We start from the raw sequence: 22,236 nt of genomic DNA, 5'->3' as shown, positions 1-22,236 counted from the left end.
GGACAGCTCGGAAGAATGGGGTAATTGGCCAAGTACAATTGGGGAGAAAAAAAACTGCACCAGCTGATCGAAGAGAGAACAGCAGCTGTCTAAGCATAAACCAGTGGCGATTACCTACGTGAAGTTGGCACCCCGGGTACCCAGAACATGAATAAAAACATCCTCATTCATTTGTGCAATGTTTGTGCTGATTTGTGCCAAAAAAAAACTAGTTTTGTGCTCTAATGTTTTTTGAGATATTAAGCATTATATTTTATAGGCTGTGATGTCATCCTGTACCTCATTATTGGCGAAATCGTTCAAAACTACTCTCATTTGTTTGTGCTCGGTTTGTGCCCATTTGTGCCATTAAAAGAAATATTTGTGCTCTTTTAGTATTTCAGAAATAAAACAACAATTTGCTAAAGGAATGATGCAATTCTGAACCCCATTGTCATGCAAATCATCCCAAACTGGTGTCGTTCTATTGTGCTCAATGTGTGCAATCAGATGTGCTCTCTGAAGGTATATGAAGAGTTTTTTTTATTTTTTCAACTGAACATGCTTATCCATCCATCCATCCATTATCCTAACCGCTTATCCTCTCTCAGAGTCACGGGGATGCTGGAGCCTATTCCAGCAGTCATTGGGTGGCAGGTGGGGAGACACCCTGGACAGGCCGCCAGGCCATCACAGGGCCGACACACACACACCCATTCATTCCTAGGGACAATTTTAGTATGGCCAATTCACCTGACTTACATGTCTTTGGACTGTGGGAGGAAACCGGAGCCCCTGGAGGAAACCCACACAGACTTGGGGAGAACATGCAAATTCCACACAGAGGATTACCCACCAAGGTTGGACTACCCTGGGGCTCGAACCCAGGACCTTCTTGCTGTGAGGCGACCACGCTAACCACTGCACCACCATGCCGCTCGTGCTTAACCTAATCCACTTACTTTTCTTTTTTTTTTATTTTTCTGTTACCTTATCTGTAGTAATGGACAGTGTTGCATTACACTCACTGCAGTTGCCTATGATGTCAATATAGTTTGAGATACCATTTGGATGCACCTTCGCCCTCTGAAATCTTAACATGCATTGAGATTTCATCCTTTCCCATATCTCCTCATTCAGGACAGAAGTCCATGTGCCACGTTTTAATATAGTGTACTGTCTTTCATGGGACTTTGAATATTTACCGCTGTAAAGGATTTCCTAATTACAGATTTCTGTCCATCTTTTGAAGAAAAGCTAGTTTAAAGTTCAGGTCATAATTATTCTGCCTGTGCTGCACTGAGGGACGAACATCAGTCTCATCTGGGCTGTCACTCTCTTTATGTATACCTTTGATTTGTTTATCATCATTGTAGCCCAGGATTTCCCATGTATTGTGCCTGTTCAATTTTACAAATGTTTATGAAACCTTTGGAGAGAATTTTTTGTGGAGTAGCTGACTCAGGTGTGTCCACACTTTTTCTGAGGGAGGTGCTATACACTGGCCTTTAACAACATCTTCCCTAGCAGATAAAATTATTTTCACGATACCATTTTTATGCCTCCTTCTCACCTCTTCTTCTCCCTCCTTCACCAGTCCATCTTTTCCTCACCCTGTCCTTAGCCTATTCCCTTCTTTCCCCATGTTGGTAGTATGTAGAGAAAAAAATTATTATGAATAAAGTGTATAGTTGTGGCCCTGTGATGGACTGGTAGCCTGCCTGTCCAGGGTGTCCCCCCGCCTACTGCCCAATGACTGTTGGGATAGGCACCAGCATCCCCGCAACCCTGAGAGCAGAACAAGCAGTTTGGATAATGGATGGATGGATCTTTATGACAAGTTGACTTCCTTGGCATCTGATCAAAATAAGAATAATTTGTTAATTATTCAACAAATTTAAAAATTACTTAATGTAATGAGCCTGAACCTCCTGCACACGGAGCATGCTCTAACCACAAAGCTATGTGTATGCTTAAATGGACATTGTATGTCCTGTGTTGTACTGAGCTGGCAGGCAAGATTCTTTGACTCACAATACCTAGAGCCGATGCAGTCATTCTCTCTAATAATGCCATTGAAAAATTCTGATTAATTCATTAGCCATTTAGCATAAACACACAACAGCAAGTGACAATTTCATTTTCATTGCACTAAGTCTTGCTAATCACATGAATAGTGCCTGATTTGTTTATTATTTTAAGTTTGGAACATATGTAAGCTTTTGTTCCCCCAGGACTTACTGGACACTGAACGCACAAAGTCTAGATTTACCTTTTAATCTTAATTTATGTTGGCAGCACATGGTCTTGAAAAATCAGCTTCCTGATACCCAAAAATGCGACACAAAAACATTCAGTGATTTGATGCAATGTATACATTTTGTTGTTATTCCTGAGTCCTGGCTGAGAGAGTTGGGTCAGTCATGCCTAATAAGTTACGAGTCTTCATAAACGGCATTGACGCAGTGCAAACAACAAGACGAGTTTTAAACTATTTGGACAACAATGAGGTGCAAAATGAAGTCACACTTTTAAAAATTATTGTTCTAGGCATATATGTGAACTAAAAGACCACAAATGTTTCTTTTAATGGCACAAATCGAGAACAAAGGACACCAGTTTGGGACAATTTGGGCGTGTGAGGGCAATTCATATATGAATGTTGAATGTTTGCTTGCTCACTTTTATCTTTGACCATGTTTCAGCAATACTAGTATGTTCACATTGCTTGGATGAATGCTTGGGGCACATGTGTAGCAGGTCAAAGGTGGTGCTATAAAAGTGCCTTCTACTATGTGAACATGTGAAGGCCTGTGATTGACTCTGTTAGTTGATGGCAAAGGAACATCTGGGAAACTCATTCAGGGGTCACGAGGTCTGAAGGAACGGTCCTGGAGAACTACAAGCTAGAAGATAAGGACAAGGGGAGACCTGACCTATAAACTTTGAGCAAGTTCTGTTACCCATTAGGATGACAGTCCAACAATAAAGATGAGCTACTTCTCCCAACCAGGGATTAGGTTACAATGAGCAATGTAGATAAATGTAATGGTGTGATGTTTAATAATGATGATTACAACGTATTAATTGGAATAAGGATATATTAATCATTGGGAAAACATATGCAAGAGGAACAGGGCTTGTTACAAGGACATGAGGGTCTATAGTGGCAGTGGAAAAGTACTGAGTATGTTAGCAGACAGAGGAATGCAGAGTAAATTACAGGAAGGTGTGAGGGTCGCTGACCTTAAATAAGGTTAGCGACTCTGAATAGGAAAGGGAACAATGGGGGTGTTGTGGTCAAGGGGGAGTAGAGACAAGATGTCTATCTCCATGGAAGGTGTGAGGGTCGCTGACCTTGGATAGGGTTGGCGACACTGAATGGGAAGGGGAACAATGGGGGTGTTGTGGTCAGGGGGGAGTGGAGACGAGATGTGCTGTGATTTGTGGTTTCAGAGATAGGAACAGGATTTTACGACGGCAGCTGCAACAAGGAGGTCACGGCAGATGTAGAAGAAGATTACCTGGAGTCCGGATATCAGTTAGGTGGAAACGGAGTCAGATGAACGGACCAATCAGAAAGAAGACCACACATCCATATTCAGTCAACACTTTGTATAGTATAAAGACTGGGTCAGGGAAAGGAGAGAGAGTCAGACTTCGTGGACTGACACAATCTGTTGTTTGTCAGGGATAGGAAGATCTAGACCCAGAGCTCTGTATGCTTTATCCATTTACTGCTAAATAAAACGGATGGTTTTGAGACCGAACATCTTCTCCTATTGCTTTATCAACAAGCACGCAGGACTACGCTCTCACATAGATGAAGATGAGTTGGTAGAGTGAGCTGAAGTCCAACAGCAATTAGCAAAATATTGTTTTATTTCTGAAATACTAAAAGGGAACAAATATTTCTTTTAAAGGCACAAATCGAGCACAAACAAACAAGGCCAGTTCTGAACGATAACGGGGTGCAGGGAGACATCATTCTTTTGGCAAAATGTTTTATATCTAAAATACTGAAAGCACAAATGTTTCTTTTAACGACAGAAATGGGCACAAACGAACGAGACTAGTTTTGAATGATTTGGATGACAATGGGGTGCAAGGTGACGTCACAGCCTATAAAATATAATGCTTAATATCTCAAAAAACATTACAACACAAACAGTTCTTGCGGCACAAATCAGCGCAAATGCTGCACAGAGACACAATGAATGATAATATTTTTATTCGTGTTCTGATTACATGGGGTGCCAACTTCATGGAGGTGTGGTGATTCCATATGTGGCAGGAGTGTCAGAAGAGTTGAGACACATATTTTCCAACACGCTGCGTCAGAAATTGGTCCATCCCAAGGATTGGGTCCCCTGCACAAACAGAGCAATATAGTGTACGCTGTTAAGTGCCAGGATGATTGCCATGACTGGTACATCGGGGAAACCAAACAGACGTTGACGAAAAGGATGGCACAACACAGAAGAGCTAATGCACCAGGCCAGGACTCCGCAGTCTACACCCATCTACAGGCAAGTGGCCACTCTTTCAAGGATAAGGATGTGCACATCCTTGATAGGGAGAAACGCTGGTTTGAACGGGGAGTCAAAGAGGCCATTTACATGAAGAGGGAACAACCATCCCTGAACCGAGGGGGGGGGGGCTAAGAGTACATCTGTCACCATCTTACAATGCTGTGATTGCAACTATTCCCCAGTCCTCTGTGAATAGTACACATGGCCATTGTAACTCTAGTTAATGATCACGGAAATTTGCGTGTGAAACTGATCTTTTTTTTTGTCACTATGCTACTTCCCAATAAACGTTGTGTCCAGATGAACTGATTCAACTTTCTGTGATCATCAATCATAATATTGGTAGGGGTGATAAGATCATATCTGAATCCTGAAGGGGATACGCCCCCCATTTTTTCAATTTTAAAAATATGAGCTTTAGTTGTCTCCAATGCACTCAACTAGCTTAAAAGAAAAACAAAACAATTTTTTTTCAACTACAGCTTACCAGTAGTAGTGATTAACCATATCAGTTTCAGCAGTTTGTGTGAAAGTAAACTAACATGAATAACACAGTTATCATTTATTCATTGTGCATTTCTTTCTTTATGCTTGTGTTGCTATGTTGGTCAAATATAATGTCGTGTAAATTTCTGCAAAAAAGACTTGCAACAGTGAGAGTGTCTTCCTGGATTTTATTAATACACTTGCAAGTGGGCATTCAACCTTTAATAGTGCATGTCTTGGCTTAGAGCGACTCCTTCACATCTCTGTCCTGATTTTATACCCCTGTTTTCACTACCTCTTAATCAGATTTGTTTTCTTGACAATGCTGTGGTCCCAAATGGTCAGCATCCACGTTGTTATCTTTTCCTCAACCATGCTGTGATCGCACATGATGACCTCTTATCTTTACCCTGCAACCTTAAAAGAGAGTCGTTAAACCTCGTAAACTCTGTATCCGTATTTTGAACTCAGTTTGAACCTCTCACTAGAACAACACTGCATTTTTCCATTATATAAACACACACCTTAAAAAGAGGTTGTGTTTATGTGGTGTCAAGGAATAGAAATGTGCTGTCATGAGATAAATCGCATGGCGAAGTGTTCAAGGCCCCCCTTGCTAGAATTGGTTTCCCTACTGTATGCAGGGGTTTTGCTATAGGTTGATTGTCTTAAACGCTAAGGGACTAATCATTTAAGACTTCTTGTTTTGTTTAAAACTATAAAGACACCGAGCTCTGCTCTCCTTGGAGAGACAACTTCCTCTAACTTCTGTATCAATGTATTCTCTCAAATATATCAGAATCATGTTTATTGGCCATGTAGACGTCTGCACAAACATGGAATTTGACTCTGGTTTCGTGGCTCTCTGTGTACTTAACATAGAATAACAACACTACATTTATTAATTATTGAGTGTTTGCAAGCAATTTCCACAACATTTTGTTAAACCTGAATTGTCTTTAGTCCACAGGGAATGGTTTTCTACTAGTTAAGAATTAAAGATTGCATATCTAAGAAGGTGGAATCAGTTCATCTGGATACAACGTTTATTGACAGATAAGTTTCATCACCCATCTAAGTGACCCCTTCAGTCTAAACTGACTGCAGGTATCTCCACCCTTATAAACAATACAGTTGCATAACAGCCGAAACCAATGACCAGTTTCATATACAAATATGGGCGTGACCATTAACTACAGTTTCAATGACCATGTGTACTATTCACAGAGGATTTGGGAATGTTTGCAATCACAGCATTGTAAGATGATGACAGGTGTACTATTAGGAATGTTTGCAATCACAGCATTGTAAGATGACAACAGATGTATTATTAGCCCCCCCCCCTTTAGGGATGGTCGTTCCCTCTAAACATAGATGACCTCTTTGCAGGGTCCGAAATTAACACTCGCCACCCACCAAATGCGAGTAGATTTTCTGATTGGCGAGTAAATCTCAGAAGCCTACCCGCCACATGGCGAGTAACAAAAAAAGTGAAATCCAACCACTTAACCCCCCCCCCATCTCTCGCTCTCTTCCTCTCTCTCTCTCTCTCTCCTTAGCAACAGCTATAACATAACAACAACAATAACACAAACTAACCAATCAAAGTGCATTAGAATTTTGTTAGACGCTACCGGCGGGTAACATTACGCACACACTCGAGAGGAACGACGACAGCAGCACCCGTCAAACTCGGTACTAGCCTACTCTACTCTTTTAACTAACATTAGCGAGCAACACCGGTTACGTGGCGATATTCAGAAGGCGCAAAACCGCCATCAAAAAGACAACCATGTCCCGAAGAGGAGGAAGAAGCCACCATCACCACCAAATCGAAAAAAGAAAGTTTAGTGAAAAGTGGAGGTATGACGATAAAGGAGCTGCGAGAGGCTGGCTGGAGTATAATGCACAGACTGTGATAATGAGTTGCTCTGTCTGTCGCCAGTATGCCAAAAACCGTAGCAATTAATTTGTCATCGGTAACAAGATAATGAAGGTAGAAAACATCAAGGAACAGGAGACCTCCAGATGTCACATTACCTGGATGAATACCTCTCGGGCTCAGTCGGAGCCTGTCCTCACAACATCCTCCATAAAGGTGCTAATAGCCATGTCCGAGCAGACCAGCATGAAAATGCAGAACATGTTTAGGACTGTGCATGCAATTGGCAAGAAGGCGAGACTACTCTCCGACTTCAAATGAATGTGTGAGTAAGTGAATTTAGTTGTCATCTCAAAAAATCCTTTTACAGCGTAAACAAAGTATTGGCTGTAGCTACCGTTAGCCTGCTAGCATTAGTACATAGGGTTGCCAACTGTCCCGTATTCGCCGGGACGCCTCATATGTGTGTGTGTGTGTGTGTGTGTGTGTGTGTGTGTGTGTGTGTGTGTGTGTGTGTGTGTGTGTGTAAAAGCAGTGGGAAGAGAAGTATAGACCCTTTTATGACCTACGTCACGCATAGTATGCGCGCGCATATTGGCAGCAAAATCACATGATCACTGTTTACAAACAGTAAAAGGGTCTATATATATTTGGGTTAAACCTGTCAGTGGCGATTTGGCTAGGGATTTCTGCAACCTGTGTTGTCATACAGTTAAACACGGACTGAGCTACAACAGCATGGACTGTAAAAATAAGCTTAACAACAAAAAGTGCTTGATAGACGTTATTATTATTATTATTATTATTATTATTATGTATGGATATATTTTTAACAGAAATATGTTTACTCTATATCTTTAGCCTACTATAGTATCTTCTGTGTTGAAATGTAAAATCACTTTGGGCTACATTGCATGAAAAGTTCTATACAAATAAAGTTTATTATTATTATTATTATTATTACATAAGGCTCTGGGCTACCTATACAAAGTGTCATGTGGGCTGTTACTCTGGCAAGTTTTTCTTGATTACCTCCGTCCCCTGTCTGACTCCTATCCCCTTCCTCGCATGGAGGATTGTGTGGATCAGGTCGGCTCTGCTGTGTTTGTCTGCAAATTTGACCTCTTGAAGGGATACTGGCAGGTTCTGCTGTCAGCGCGTGCTAGAGAGATAGCCGCCTTTATCATGCCATCAGGGCTGTATTCGTACTCAGTAATGAGTTTTGGATTGAGGAACGCCAAGACACCTTTCAGCGCTTGATGAATCGAGTTGTTGCCGGGTTGGAGGGTTGTGCCGTTTATCTGGACAATGTGGTTGTCTTTATTGACACTTTGGAAGCAGCATCTCTCCCGGGCTCGTCATACTGTTAACCTCACAAAGTGTGAGTTTGCGCGGGCCACCGTGACGTACCTCGGTAAGGTGGTTGGACAGGTTCAGGTGCGTCCAGTGCATGCAAGTGGCCACTATCATTCTGTACCCTGTCCTGTCAACCAAGAAAGAGCTCCAATGCTTTCTAGGGTTGGTGGGTTACTACTCTGGGTTCTATCGGAACTTTTCCACAGTTGTGGCTCCCCTGCCTAGTTTGCTTAAGGCTAAGGCCAAATTTGAGTGGGATCGATCATGTCAGCTGGCATTTGAGAATGTTAAACAATTTTTGACCTTGGGTCCAGTTCTAGCTGTGCCTAGATTCGATGTTCCGTTTTCACTCCAGGTGGACACCAGCAAAGTTGAGGCCGGTGATGTGCTGCTGAAGGCAGATGGTTTCGGGGTGGATCGACCTGTTAGTTTTTTCTCTAAAAAGTTCAACACCTACCAGCTAAACTACTCGGTGATCGAGAAGGAGGCACTTGCGCTGATCTGGGCGCTGATCCACTTTGAGGTTTATGTGGGGTCAGGGGTCGTTCCATTAGTGGTTTATATAGACCATAACCCTCTTGTGTTCCTGAGGTCCATGCTGTGCACAAATCAGAGGGTCATGCGGTGGTGCCTGTTTTTGCAGGTGTACCACTTGGACATGCGTCACATTAGCGGGCTAGACAATGTTGTGGAGGATGCTCTTTCCCGTGCCCCTGCTCCCTGAGTTGGGTCAGGGCACAGCTAGTATTTGTGTTCTGTGTTGTTTGTACTGTCCTTCAGTCTCTGTCTCCCTACCTCCTCTGTGTCCGTCTTCTGGCTCTCTCTCCCCTCTTAAATTTGCTTCCTAGGGCCCTTGGTTACTGCAGGGTGGGGGTCCGTTAGGGGTGGTGACCGGAGGAGGCGGAGGTTGTCCCAGATCAGGCCAATATTTTTTTTTTAATTTGGTTTGATTTGTTTGTGTTTTGCTTGTTTTGTTGTTGTGCCTGTTAGTTTCAGGTCCTTTATGGTCCCCGATTTTTTGCCTGCTGGCTTTGTCTCCGTTTCAGTTTCAGGTCGGCGGGTTTCGCACTTTGTTGTTCCTGCACTCTCGGGAAGCTTCCGGCGGATCTGCGCGCTTCCTGAGATGTCCGGATCCCACCACTTCCTCTCTCTGACCAGCACATTGTTTTTTGAACTATTTATAATATTTTGATTATTATTGCAACCCTCGACTTGCCTCCCGTCTTTTGTTACGTCCCTTGAGCTGGGGTTGTAACATGTTCGAGAAAGAGCTGGGTCTTTAGCTTCTTCTTATTGATGGAGAGGGATTCAGCAGATTTAATGGAGTTTGGTAACTCGTTCCACCAACGGGGAACTACAGAAGAGAAGAGTCTTGCTAATGACTTAGGGCCCCATTGTGGTGGAAGTGCCAGGCGCCTTTCATTGGCAGAATGTAGCAACATAATAATCACACGCAAATAAGCCTTGCAGAAGCCAGTACTAAGAACAGGCAGAACAGCAACTTTATTTTGGTTAGGACAGATACAGCAGGAAGTGCAAGAAGTAGCAAACAGTTGGCTACCCTTTATCCAGGCACAGATATCACAGGCTGTGGTATCTAATGTGCAGATAAATGTTGCACATTAGATACCTAATATGCAGATAATAATTGGGAAACAAGGTGCAGCTATACAAATTGAAACAAATCTGTATCTCAAAGCCCAGTTCAAAGTGCCCCATGCTACTCCCCATATTTCATTATTGATAAGCCCTGATTGAGTCAAAACACTTGGGACCAATGGTGTTGGAGGCACAGTCCAAGAAATGGGAGAAAACGGAAAATCACAATACCTGGCATAGCTTAGACAAAACCTTTATCAAGGTATTGATCTCCATTTCCACAAGAGCCATACCTCAGGTAATAAGACTGCCAGAACAGGTACTCACACTAATGAGCCAGGAAGATGCTCTCAAAAGTGCCACAACAACTCTGGTCACAGCATGTCATGGATGTGGGTCTGGTCCAATTGGCTCAACCAGTAGAAATTAACCTTAAACCAGGATGCAGACCACCTAGAGTCAAACAGTATCTAGTAAAACCAGCGGCTGATGAAGGTATTTCCAAAACCATTGACAGACTCATACAGGCTGGAGTTTTAATAAAAAACAGCTCTCCAGCCAACACACCAATCCACCCTGTCTTAAAAGCAGACAAATCTAAATATTGTTTATTCCATGCCTTACAAGCAATCAATGAAGTAGTCAAAGACTATGATGCAGAAGTTCCAAATCCTCACACTTTGCTGAAAAACGTGCCGCCATCTTCACAATATTACACGGTGATCAACCTATGCTCAGCATTTTTTAGCATCCCTTTGTGCATGAAATCTTAATACCTGTTTGCATTTACTTACCATGGGCAACAGTATACATATACAAGGCTGCCACAGGGATTTAAACACTCCCCTCATGTCTTCAATAAGGTGCTGAAGGAAGATTTGGATGCATTAATTGAAAAAGTAATGAGTACGGTCATACAGTACGTTGATGACTTGATCATCTGCTCGGACACCATAGAACAGTGTCAAAGACTCTGTCCTAGTCCTGCAGGAATTGGCTAAAAGAGGACAAAAGGTGTCCCAGAAGATACTGCAGTACTGTCAACCAGAAGTAGAATACCTGGCCAGAATACTGAGTAATGGACAGAAGCAAATATCCCCTACTCAATCAGATAGGATTGCTAAGGCACCCAAGCCTCAAACGGTTAGACAAATGACGACATTTCTAGGCATGACAGGTTACAGCTCAGACTGGATAAATACAGCTATGTGAGGGCAATTCATAGTAGTATATGTATGTTGCTTACTTTTAATGTCTGTGAATGTTCTCATTCATCCAGGTCATGGTCATCCAAAGGAGTTGAATCAAGTGCAACTGGACTTGGTATATATCTGTGAAGACGTTTCGCCTCTCATCCAAGAGGCTCCCTCAGTTCTTGCCTTTCTGACTAGACCAAGCTAGTCTGACTGGCTGGTGATGAGACTCAGAATTTATCCTCTAGGAGTCGTTATCAGAGCTATTGATCTGCGTGGCTCTTTGTGTTCCGATGTTTACCAACGCCCGTCGCTAACAGAGCCACAGATATGAGTGGCTCTTTTGTGTATCGATGTTATGGCCGCGCCCATCGTTATCGGAGCTATCGATATGCGTGGCTCTCCTGTGCTTCGATTTCCAGCCGTTCCCGTCGCCATCGGAGCTATTGATTTGCATTTGTTTAGCAGCGACGGTCGTTGGGGGTGTTAGTTTCGAATTCATTGTTCAGTGGTCATGAGAGTCGTTGGAGCCGTTAGTGACAGACTGTTGTTCTTGGAGGCTAGGCTTCTTGAGTCTCCTGGGTAGAGATGAAAGGACGGCATTGTAAGTGGGAGATAGGTGGTGATGCAGACCTCCTCCTCTGTTGAGGATGGTTTTTCCAGTTTCGCATAGATGGCTTCCTTCACCCATCTTTCAAACCATCTATCTTCTCTGCCCAAAATGTGTACGTTGCTGGTCCTTGAAGGAGTGTGTCTTCTCCTTTAGGTGTAGATAGACTGCTGAGTCTTGTCCTGAGGAGTTTGGCCTTCTGTGTTGGGCCATCCGTTTGTGTAGTGGTTGTTTGGTTTCTCCTATGTATAGGTCAGTGCAATTCTCATTGCATTGTACGGCATACATACTTTTAATCTTTGACCACAGATCAGCTATACTGTGGATACATTGTTTGAACAGATGTCTGGGGGCTCACATGTAGTAGGACAAGGAGGGGGTTTAAAGGTGCTTCTTATGCCAAATGGTATGGGCCTGATAACAAAGGGAGGTGTGAAAGCCATTTGAGTGTCACGGGAAGCAGTCCTGGAGGGTCCTGGCAGAAGGTGAGGACAAGGGGAGATGACCTCTTAGAACAATGAACAAGCTCTGTTACCCAGCAGGAGGTTCACCCAGCAGGAGTTCATCAAGATAAGTTGTCCCCTCCAAGACAGAATAATTAAGAGACTCTTAAGTATGCACCATTGTGATAGAAACTACCCCTTCTCCATGTCAAAAGACACTCTGGGTACATAGTATCATTGTGATCAAAGCAATGGCCATTGTTCTACTGCATGGTATAAAGAAGGTGTGCTCTGAGACTGGGGCACACACAAGTGTCTGAGCTTGTGTGTCTGTTCATTGAACATATATTACAAACCCCAATTCCAATGAAGTTGGGACGTTGTGTAAAACGTAAATAAAAACAGAATACAATGATTTGCAAATCCTTTTCGACCTATATTCAATTGAATACACTACAAAGACAAGATATTTACTGTTCAAACTGATAAACTTTATTTTTTTTTGCAAATATTCACTCATTTTGACTTTGATGCCTGCAACACATTCCAAAAAAGCTGGGACAGGGGCAACAAAAGACTGGGAAAGTTGAGGAATGCTCAAAAAACACTTGTCTGGAACATTCCACAGATTAACAGGTTAATTGGAAACAGGTAAGTGTCATGATTGGGTATAAAAGGAGCATCTCTGAAAGGCTCAGTCGTTCACAAGCAACGGTGGGGCGAGGTTCAGCACTTTGTGAACAACTGCGTGAGCAAATAGTCCAACAGTTTAAGAACAACGTTTCTCAATGTACAATTGCAAGGAATTTAGGGATTTCATCACCTACAGTCCATAATATCATCAAAAGATTCAGAGAATCCGGAGAAATCTCTGCACGTAAGTGGCAAGGCTGAAAACCAACATTGAATGCCCATGACCTTCAATCCCTCAGGTGGCACTGCATTAAAAATCGACATCATTCTGTAAAGGATATTACCACATGGGCTCAGGAACACTTGGGAAAACCATCGTCAGTTAACACAGTTCGTCGCTACATCTACAAGTGCAAGTTAAAACTCTACCATGCAAAGCGAAAGCCATACATCAACAACACCCAGAAACGCCACCGGCTTCTCTGGGCCCGAGCTTATCTGAGATGGATTGACGCAAAGATGAAAAGTGTGCTGTGGTCTGATGAGTCCACATTTCAAACTGTTTTTGGAAATCATGGATGTCGTGTCCTCCGGCCTTAAGAGGAAAAGGACCATCCAGATTGTTATCAGCGCAAAGTTCAAAAGCCAGCATCTGTGATGGTATGGAGGTGTGTTAGTGCCCATGGCATGGGTAGCTTGCACATCTGTGAAGGCACCATTAATGCTGAAAGGTACATACAGGTTTTAGAACAACATATGCTGCCATCCAACCGACGACTTTTTCAGGGACGTCCCTGCTTATTTCAGCAAGACAATGCCAAGCCACATTCTGCACATGTTACAACAGCATGGCTTCGTAGTAAAAGAGTGCGGGTACTAGACTGGCCTGCCTGCAGTTCAGACCTGTCTCCCACTGAAAATGTGTGGCACATTATGAAGCGCAAAATACGACAACGGGGACCCCGGACTGTTGAGCAACTGAAGTCGAACATCAAGCAAGAATGGGAAAGAATTCCACCCACAAAGCTTCAACAATTAAGTGTCCTCAGTTCCCAAACGCTTATTGAGTGTTGTTAAAAGGAAAGGTGATGTAACACAGTGGTAAACATGCCCCTGCCCCAGCTTCGTTGGAAGGTGTTGCAGGCATCAAATTCAAAATGGGTGAATATTTGCAAAAAAACAATAAAGTTTATCAGTTTGAACATTAAATATCTTGTCTTTGTAGTGTATTCAATTGAATATAGGTCGAAAAGGATTTGCAAATCATTGTATTCTGTTTTTATTTACGTTTTGCACAACATCCAAACTTCATTGGAATTAGGGTTTGTAAAATAATGTGACACTACTGTAAGAGATTTTTGTCTCGCTCCTCATTTAATGTCAGAGTGGAATTAAATAACTGCCATGACAAGCTATTAAAGGCCTCTTGCACAGTATGAATAAGGCTGCAGGAAGTGAAAAATTACAAGCTCCCCTAATATGGACACCAGATGGGGAAATGGCATTTGTGACTATAAAACAACTGCTACAGCAGGCACTAGCATTAGTACTGCCTGATTATACAAAACTATTTCACCTGTTGTAAGTTTCCCACAGACAAACTCACGCAACAGCTATTCTCATGCAGCACACGTGTGGGAAGCAAAAAGCAACCTGTAGCACATTACTCCACTGTATTATCACCAGTGGAACAGGGACTGCCACCCTGTTATCAGAGTTTAGCTACAAACTACCTAATGTATGAAAAAGCATCGACTATCACCCCGGGATATGAAGTGCAAAGACATACTCATCACAAATTGGCAAATTTGACAGAGAAAGGCAAATTTGTACTTACTACCCAAAGATTGAAGAACTATTACAACCTGCTCCAGTACCCAGATGTGCAAATTAAACATTGTCAGACAGTCAATCGGCTGATTCAATCCCACCACCAACAGACAGGATACCACACGATTGTGATGCAGAGGTAAACATATATTCAAAGCTACGCACGGATTTGCTAGCCGAGATTTGCGCTACTTTGTAGATGGCTTTTATACGGACAATGATGGGTTAAAAGCGGGGTATGCGGTAATCTAAATGGATGAAACTGAGTGTCCACTAACAGTCAAAGCAGAACAATGCATGCAACCTTGCTCTGCCCAATTGGCGGAGCCAATCGCCTTAACTGAAGTATGTCTGTTAGCAGAAAATAAGTCAGTTACAATTTATACAGACTCTGTTTATGCACACGGTGTGTGTCATCTGTTCGGATCAATATGGAAATCAAAACAGTTCAAGAAGACTGATGGTTCACCCATCCAGCATCATGGGCAAGTCATAGCACTAATAGAGGCAATGATGCGACCAAAACAAATAGCAATTATAAAATGCAAAGTGCACAAAAATGACAAATCTAAGGAAACAATTGGAAACAATGCTGCAGACGAGGCCGCCAAACGGGCTGCAACCTCATCAGTTACAGCGCACAATTGGCATTAACAGCAGAAATTACAACAGAAATCACAGATTTCTGATATCCAAGCGGTGGCATCAGATGCAGAGCGGTTGCTATGGCAACAACTGGGGCTTCCCAAAACTCACAGGGCATATGGAGAAATCATGAAGGTCTCCTGGTTGCAACATGACCTACTCTCCCTAGTGATTTGGGCTGCACATGGTATTGACCATTGCGCAAAGGGGGAGGTATTAAGGAAAATAGCACAAATGGAATTCTGGTCGCCAAAATTACAAACACATGTAGATGCAGTACTAGAACGATGCGAAATCTGCATAAAAACAATGTTAGAAAAGGCATAACTACCCCAATTGGACACATCCTTATTCCAGAGGGGCCATTCAAACACATCACAATGGATTTCGTAGACATGATGAAGCCGATTCAGGGAAAAAGATACATGCTGGTATCGGAGAATTGATTCAGTAGATGGGTAGAAGCCACTCCAGCCAAGCACCAGAATGCTGACACAGTCATAACATTTTTTATGTAGAGAAGTAATCCTCAGATTTGGGATACCATCTATGATAAGCTCAGATAATGGCAGGGCCTTTGTACAGAAAACTGTTAAAGGAATGTATCGGAAGTTAGGGATAAAGCAAAGCCTGGGATAGATGTATTTACCACCCTCAATCACAAGGGATGGTAGAAAGGGTGAATGGAACAATAAAAGTAAAGCTAAATAAGATATGTGCCGATAATAAACTGAACTGGGTAGATGCATTACCACTTGCATTAATGGCATGTAGTAGGTCCCAGATTAACCGCAAAATGCAACTAACCCCGCATGCAATGCTAATGGGCCGGCCCATGCCTACACCATTGTATAGATGCATACAAAAGGGACCTAACTTGAGGGTCCTGGAAAATGAAATAAAATTGTATGTGAAGCAACTGTCTAATATCCATCGAGTTATCTATCAACAGGAAAAGAGTAAGGAGAAGGAGTGGTGTACAGACCAGGTCTCAAACCAGATCCAGCCAGGTGACTATGTCTACGTGAGGGTCTTCAGGAGGAAGTGGAACACTCCAAGATGAGGGGGACCTTACCGGGTGGTCAGGGCTTTGTTAACAGCGGTCCAGGTGGAAGGTTCACCGATTTGGTACTATCTCAACCACTGCACCAGAGCTCCCCGGAATGAGGAAAATTCACATGTTGAGGATCCAGGGAATTATCACACAATGAAAGGAGAAGATAACGGTCAGTGCGGAAGGGAACAGGCAAGGGAGACTGAGCATGATGAAGATCAAGAGAGTAGAAGGGAGGCGAAGTCTCCTGGGGATATTACTGATGCTTGGCTACTTGATTTGGATTACACCCCAGGTGAAAGCAGCCCCCCAACTACCTAATCCCCAAACCAAGCCAAAAAGGGAAACAGAACCCAACCTCTTGAATACTGAGATATGGAGACCCACAGCAGAGGAATTCCTCACCATCAACTTCTGCTCCCTCAGGGTTGCGGGGATGCTGGAGCCTATTCCAGCAGTCATTGGGTGGCAGGTGGGGAGACACCCTGGACAGGCCGCCAGGCCATCACAGGGCCGACACACACACACACACACACACACACACACACACACACACACACACACACACACACATTCATTCCTAGAGGCAATTTAGTATGGCCAATTCACCTGACTTACATGTCTTTGGACTGTGGGAGGAAACCAGAGTCCCCGGAGGAAACCCCGCGACTCAGAGCAGGATAAGTGGTTAAGATAATGGATGGATGGACTTCTCTGCCCTCTCGTGGGAATGATATAACCGAACTTAGGGACACCGAGTGTATAGCGAAAATAGTACCAGGAACAGTTCTAGAGGTACATAAGATGTGGATAGAACAGCTGATGATTGAAAGGGAAGGAAACCAGACAATACTAAGACTAGGACAAAGATGGGCGATACAAACAAAAGCAACATGTAAAGTGCAGGAAAGTGAAGAGTGAAACAAAACAAAAGTAATATGTTATGGGAATTCCTGTAGCAAAAACAAAGGTTGCTGGCAGAAAGAATTACAGCCTAAAGAGAGTTCTTCTAGACTGCTTGAGAGAATAGGAGGATTAGAGGTACCTGTGGGACGATTAATGGCTGAAACAGAATTTCCAGAAGTCCATTATCCTCCTCTATTAGCAGAAATTGAAGAAGAGCAGTTGACTAGATGTACTCTCAAGCTTTTAGGCACATCCATAACAGAACAAAGGTATCACAATCAGTGCCCATTCGACATTACGTGGCTCAAAAGCCCAGATGAACTAATGGTCTGGTTAACAGATACCTGATGGAAAGTACTGTTGCCAAAACCAGAAAATTACTGTGATCTATCCAAACTGACGGGTAATCAAATAACCATGAGAAAAACCATCTCATGTTGGAGTATCATATGTATGACAGAAGTTGAGGGAGATTGAACAAAATTAATCATTGATACAAAAGGAGAAGGAATGGAGGAAGCAATAACCCTCCAGGATAAAGACAGAGCTTAAATTAAAAGGAATGTGCAATGCAACTAGAATAATGGGATAAAGGGCATCAGCCAGATGGGGAATGGAAAAACCGATACCTTCACCCCAACCCCCTGTAGATGAACTACAAACCCAGATAGAAAAATGTGCCATAGCAACTTGGTTACTGGGGAAAATGGTAAACAAGAAGATCCCCAATTGTGGAGTGGTAGTCTCACTAGTGGTAACAGTAAGAGAGACAGGATGGTTACTACACGTACCAGAAAATAATGTATACACAGTAAAAGCAAGAACGGAGCAGGAAGAGTGTAAAATGGAATCCTTAATCCAGATGATACCCGAGATGCGAATTGTTTGTGCCTTAGACTTCTGTTCTATAGTAAAACCCCAAAGTACATGGCAAAAGAAAACTGACTTTCAAAATATCGGTTTGGAGGAAGTGTCAATTTGGAAATATGAAGATGGGATAAATAGGCCGACCAATGAATTCAATGACGAACAATTATTTGGCATGCAGCCAAAATATGTTCCCTTTAAACCAGAAAACCCTGACTTGTCCCACTTAATGGAGAACTGCTTGTTGTCAACTATGACTTTGATTCTACCATACCAGCTCAGCAATCAGATTATGTAGGCTCAAGGGAATAATATATCAACAACTGGGAATAAGAAATTGTGGCAATCCCATTTCCTTCAGGAACCTGGCGATGGAGCAATGACATTCAAACAGAGCAATGCCTGCCACCTGAAAAAGGTCATCAGCTTTACTCTACTGATGTTAACATAGGATGCTATAAGGATGAGTGCATGTTTGATAGACCCGATAAAGTCTGGATGACTAGAAGCCAAGCCCTTAACTACTGGCCCAGCCCAACAGAAAGTCCCCAAGGGAGAAAGGTCCCGGGATTTGATAATTGCAACATAATACTGAGATAAAATAGATGCAGAAGAAGCAACGGTAGTCAGAAAATCACTAACATGACTCAGACAATGTCCAGTATTACGGATTTGCAAGAAACAAACCCGTACAAACAAGCTCCGAATAACCAGTGGTATAAGTGGCTTAAGTAAACAGGACACCAAAACCAGCTAGAAGAATGTTATGTCTGTACTAAAGCATGCCAAGAAAAGCTATATATTACCAATACCAACTTCAGGGTACAGTTTGAGAAAGATACGGCAGTCTGGCTGACCATAGGCAATAACTCGGAAGCTGAATTTAGATCCATGTGTCAGGCAGAATGCCTATTGTACCTAGGATCCAAAGACTATTTAGAATTGACTAACTTCACCAATCAATTAGTGACTGAAGCCCAACGCTGCTGTAAGTTAGATGTTAGACCTCCCTCAAACTCAAAATGTCAGCAACCCCAATAGGTGTGGTATTTAGCCGAATAGGCCACTTTGAATGTTTTGAAAAAGAAGGAACTCATCCAATGAGATATTTCCTGGAAAATAGGCGTGACTACATCTGGAATGTATTGACAATCTGTAAAAAACCTACTCTCGGAGTAGCGACCCTAACTAAGGGTGTAAATCAGACTAATCCATGGCCCCCAAATTGCCCTTTCCACAGCCAAACTCAGATAGTGGGGGATCAGTATTAGCTGTGTGGCATGGATAACTTGAGATACACTCCCCCCCCAAGAGTTGGAAGGGACGTTGTGCTAGAGTACAAGCAATAATGAAAGTAATAGTACTACCTGAATTGCAACAGAAAACTGAAACAAAGAGTAAAAAGAGAATATATGTCAGATCCCAAGGTTCACTTGGACTCCATTGGCATTCCCTCTGAATCTAAAGCACGAAATGAGATAACTACAGGATTTGAATCCATATTTCTGTGGATCTTACAAAACAAGAATATGGAATGGATTAATTATTTGTATTATAATCAACAAAGATTCATTAATTATATTGACGATGCTTTCTCAGCATTGGGAGTACAACTACAGGCCACCAGTGCCATCACTTGGCAGAACAGGCAGGCCTTAGATTGGCTACTAGCTGAAAAAGGAGGAGTTTGTGTCTTTGGAGAATTGTGCTGTACCTTCATTCCAAACAACACATCACCTGCAGGTTCATTCACAAAAGTCATGAACAAATTAAAGGATCTAAGAACAGAAATAAAAGACAATGCTGGAGTTGGGCAGGACTGGTTTTCATGGTAAGAACTCATTGGGGAAAGTGGGGAGCTGCCCTAATAAAGATAGGAACAACAGCACTTATTTGCCTCCAATGATTGGGATGTCTATTCTGCTGCTGCACACCAGTTATGAAAGCCCTAGTCCTAAGAGGCCTAAGTAAACAAATGATCATAACACCTCCCAATTCAGAAAAAGGTTACCCAGACTTATATCCCATACCCAGTTATATAGATGATAAGGATGATGATTAAGACGACGATGTCAGCATAAGGAAAGATGATGAAACCATGATATAACTAAAAATATATTATATATTTTGATAACTAAAATGTCCCACAAGATGTTGAATCCTAAATTACTGAACACACTAGGTAATCATGCCTTTTCATCAATACCAGTCCACAACTCATTAGATAGACAACTGCAGAATAGGACTAACCACAGGAGGATATCCAATAGCTGATTATTTTCCTCCGAGAACTGTCACTTTGACTAACGGTACTTGCTGGTCTACCTTGCCCCCAGGAGTTAAAACTGTAAACCCATTTAACGATGAAGTAGCTAAACTATGCCAGTGGGAAGACACTGACCTTGGTTTGCTCACTAATGCATCTGATGCAGATGAGGAATTTTCAGGAGTCTGGGTTGAAGGAAGCAAGACGTTAACCTCTGTACCCATGGATGGATTATATAAGGGCCTGGAAATCCAGACGACTGAGCATCACCTAGTACTACAGTGGGTTCTACAATTTTGGGGACCACTGAGACCTGGAGGCCCACCTTCCCTATACTCCGTGGACCCCACCAACTTCACTGGACACTATTATGTTGCTGTCAAAAAGGCTGTTTACAAGGAAATAGCAGTTAGAAACTCTGCAGGTGATACACTGTGGACCAATACACCCAAACGAATCAAGGTCTTGTTATCTTCAGTTTCTCAAAATACATGTCAGTGACCGAATGAGAGACCCAGCTGATCAGCATTATAGACTATATACCACAGCTAGGGGATTTGCCCCTTGCAGATAAATGGGGTTTTCCAGTAACCATAGTTATCACAATGAACCTATTGCTCATATTGCAGTAGACAAGCTTCAGCCTATATATCATGAAAATTACTCAGTTTCATTTTATTCATTAAATATTTGTGATATACTTTGTTTTTGGAAAATGACATACTATTAATTTCACATGTATTCCAGCTCAAAGCATTTACTGTAACTTGTGGAACAACTTTTGAATCCATATACTTAGGGGATGATTGCTTATTTTCTACTTATCCGCAAGCAAATCAATTATATACTCAGCAAGTGCCAGGTTTACCTACAGGGGTATGGTTATAATGATCGATTTAAGGTTGAGGCCTTGTAGGCCTCAAAGGGGGGAAATATATGGTATATTTTTACATATAAAAGCACATATGTGTATATGTCATTAAATAACACTTGAGTGACAAGGTCTTATAATTAAGCAATTATGTTAAAAAAGCACAAGGCCATATAACAAGTACAAGAAGTTATGAGCAGATGAACCTGGCCAAAGGCAGATAAGTGAGATTCCAAAATGTCAGTGTAACCATTGAAATGTTAAAATGACCATCAGAGTGTCAGACATCCTTGCATAGATAGAATGATTGAAGACATCCTTGTATAGCTATACTAAATATATCCTTGCATAGATATGCAAGGATGCTCAAAGGTATGCCCCACCAATATGCTCTGATCAACAACTGCCAGGAAGAGTAGCAAGGGGCGGAGGGAACCCCAGGAAAGGATCTAAACATAATGGTAGAAAAAGGGTAAGGCTTTTGTTGTACTTCAGTTGTTCTGCAGACCAGCTCAGACTTTGTTGATACTCAATAAAAGTCTTATTTGAAGGATCCTCATCTCATTGATTATTTTGTAATTTCTCTTATCACTGGCCTACCACAGCAGTTGTTGATCAGAACATATGGGTTATTCTCAATCACATGACTTCTTCACCGACAATGAACAGCTCCGCCATGTTGGAGGACAGCTGGACCTTAGCAACCAATGTTTACACAGAAGTTCTCATTGTTGATCTGTGTTTACAAGAACGAAATTTTAAGCAAAAATCAGACAAACGTACAGAAATAAAACATCCCAGTTGTGATAGACTCTTTGAAAAACAGTTTGCAAAATAAATTTTACAAAGTTCTGGCCTAACGGCGTAAAAGATCAAATTTGATTTGAGGATTTTGGCTGTTAGGCCAATCTCATGCAATTCCGCGATGGCTTCGATCAAGAATTATGTACAAGCTTTAGATGGTGAAACCAAGGAGAGATACATGGAAAAACTTGCACTTATCGATATGTTAGACTGATATGTTTAACAAATTTACAAAACAAAAGCAATTTCTCCCCCTCTTGTACTACTTATATTTAAACCA

This window comes from Lampris incognitus, chromosome 6, assembly GCF_029633865.1.
Source record: "Lampris incognitus isolate fLamInc1 chromosome 6, fLamInc1.hap2, whole genome shotgun sequence".
NCBI lineage: Eukaryota > Metazoa > Chordata > Actinopteri > Lampriformes > Lampridae > Lampris > Lampris incognitus.
Note: the sequence above shows the minus strand (reverse complement) of the source record.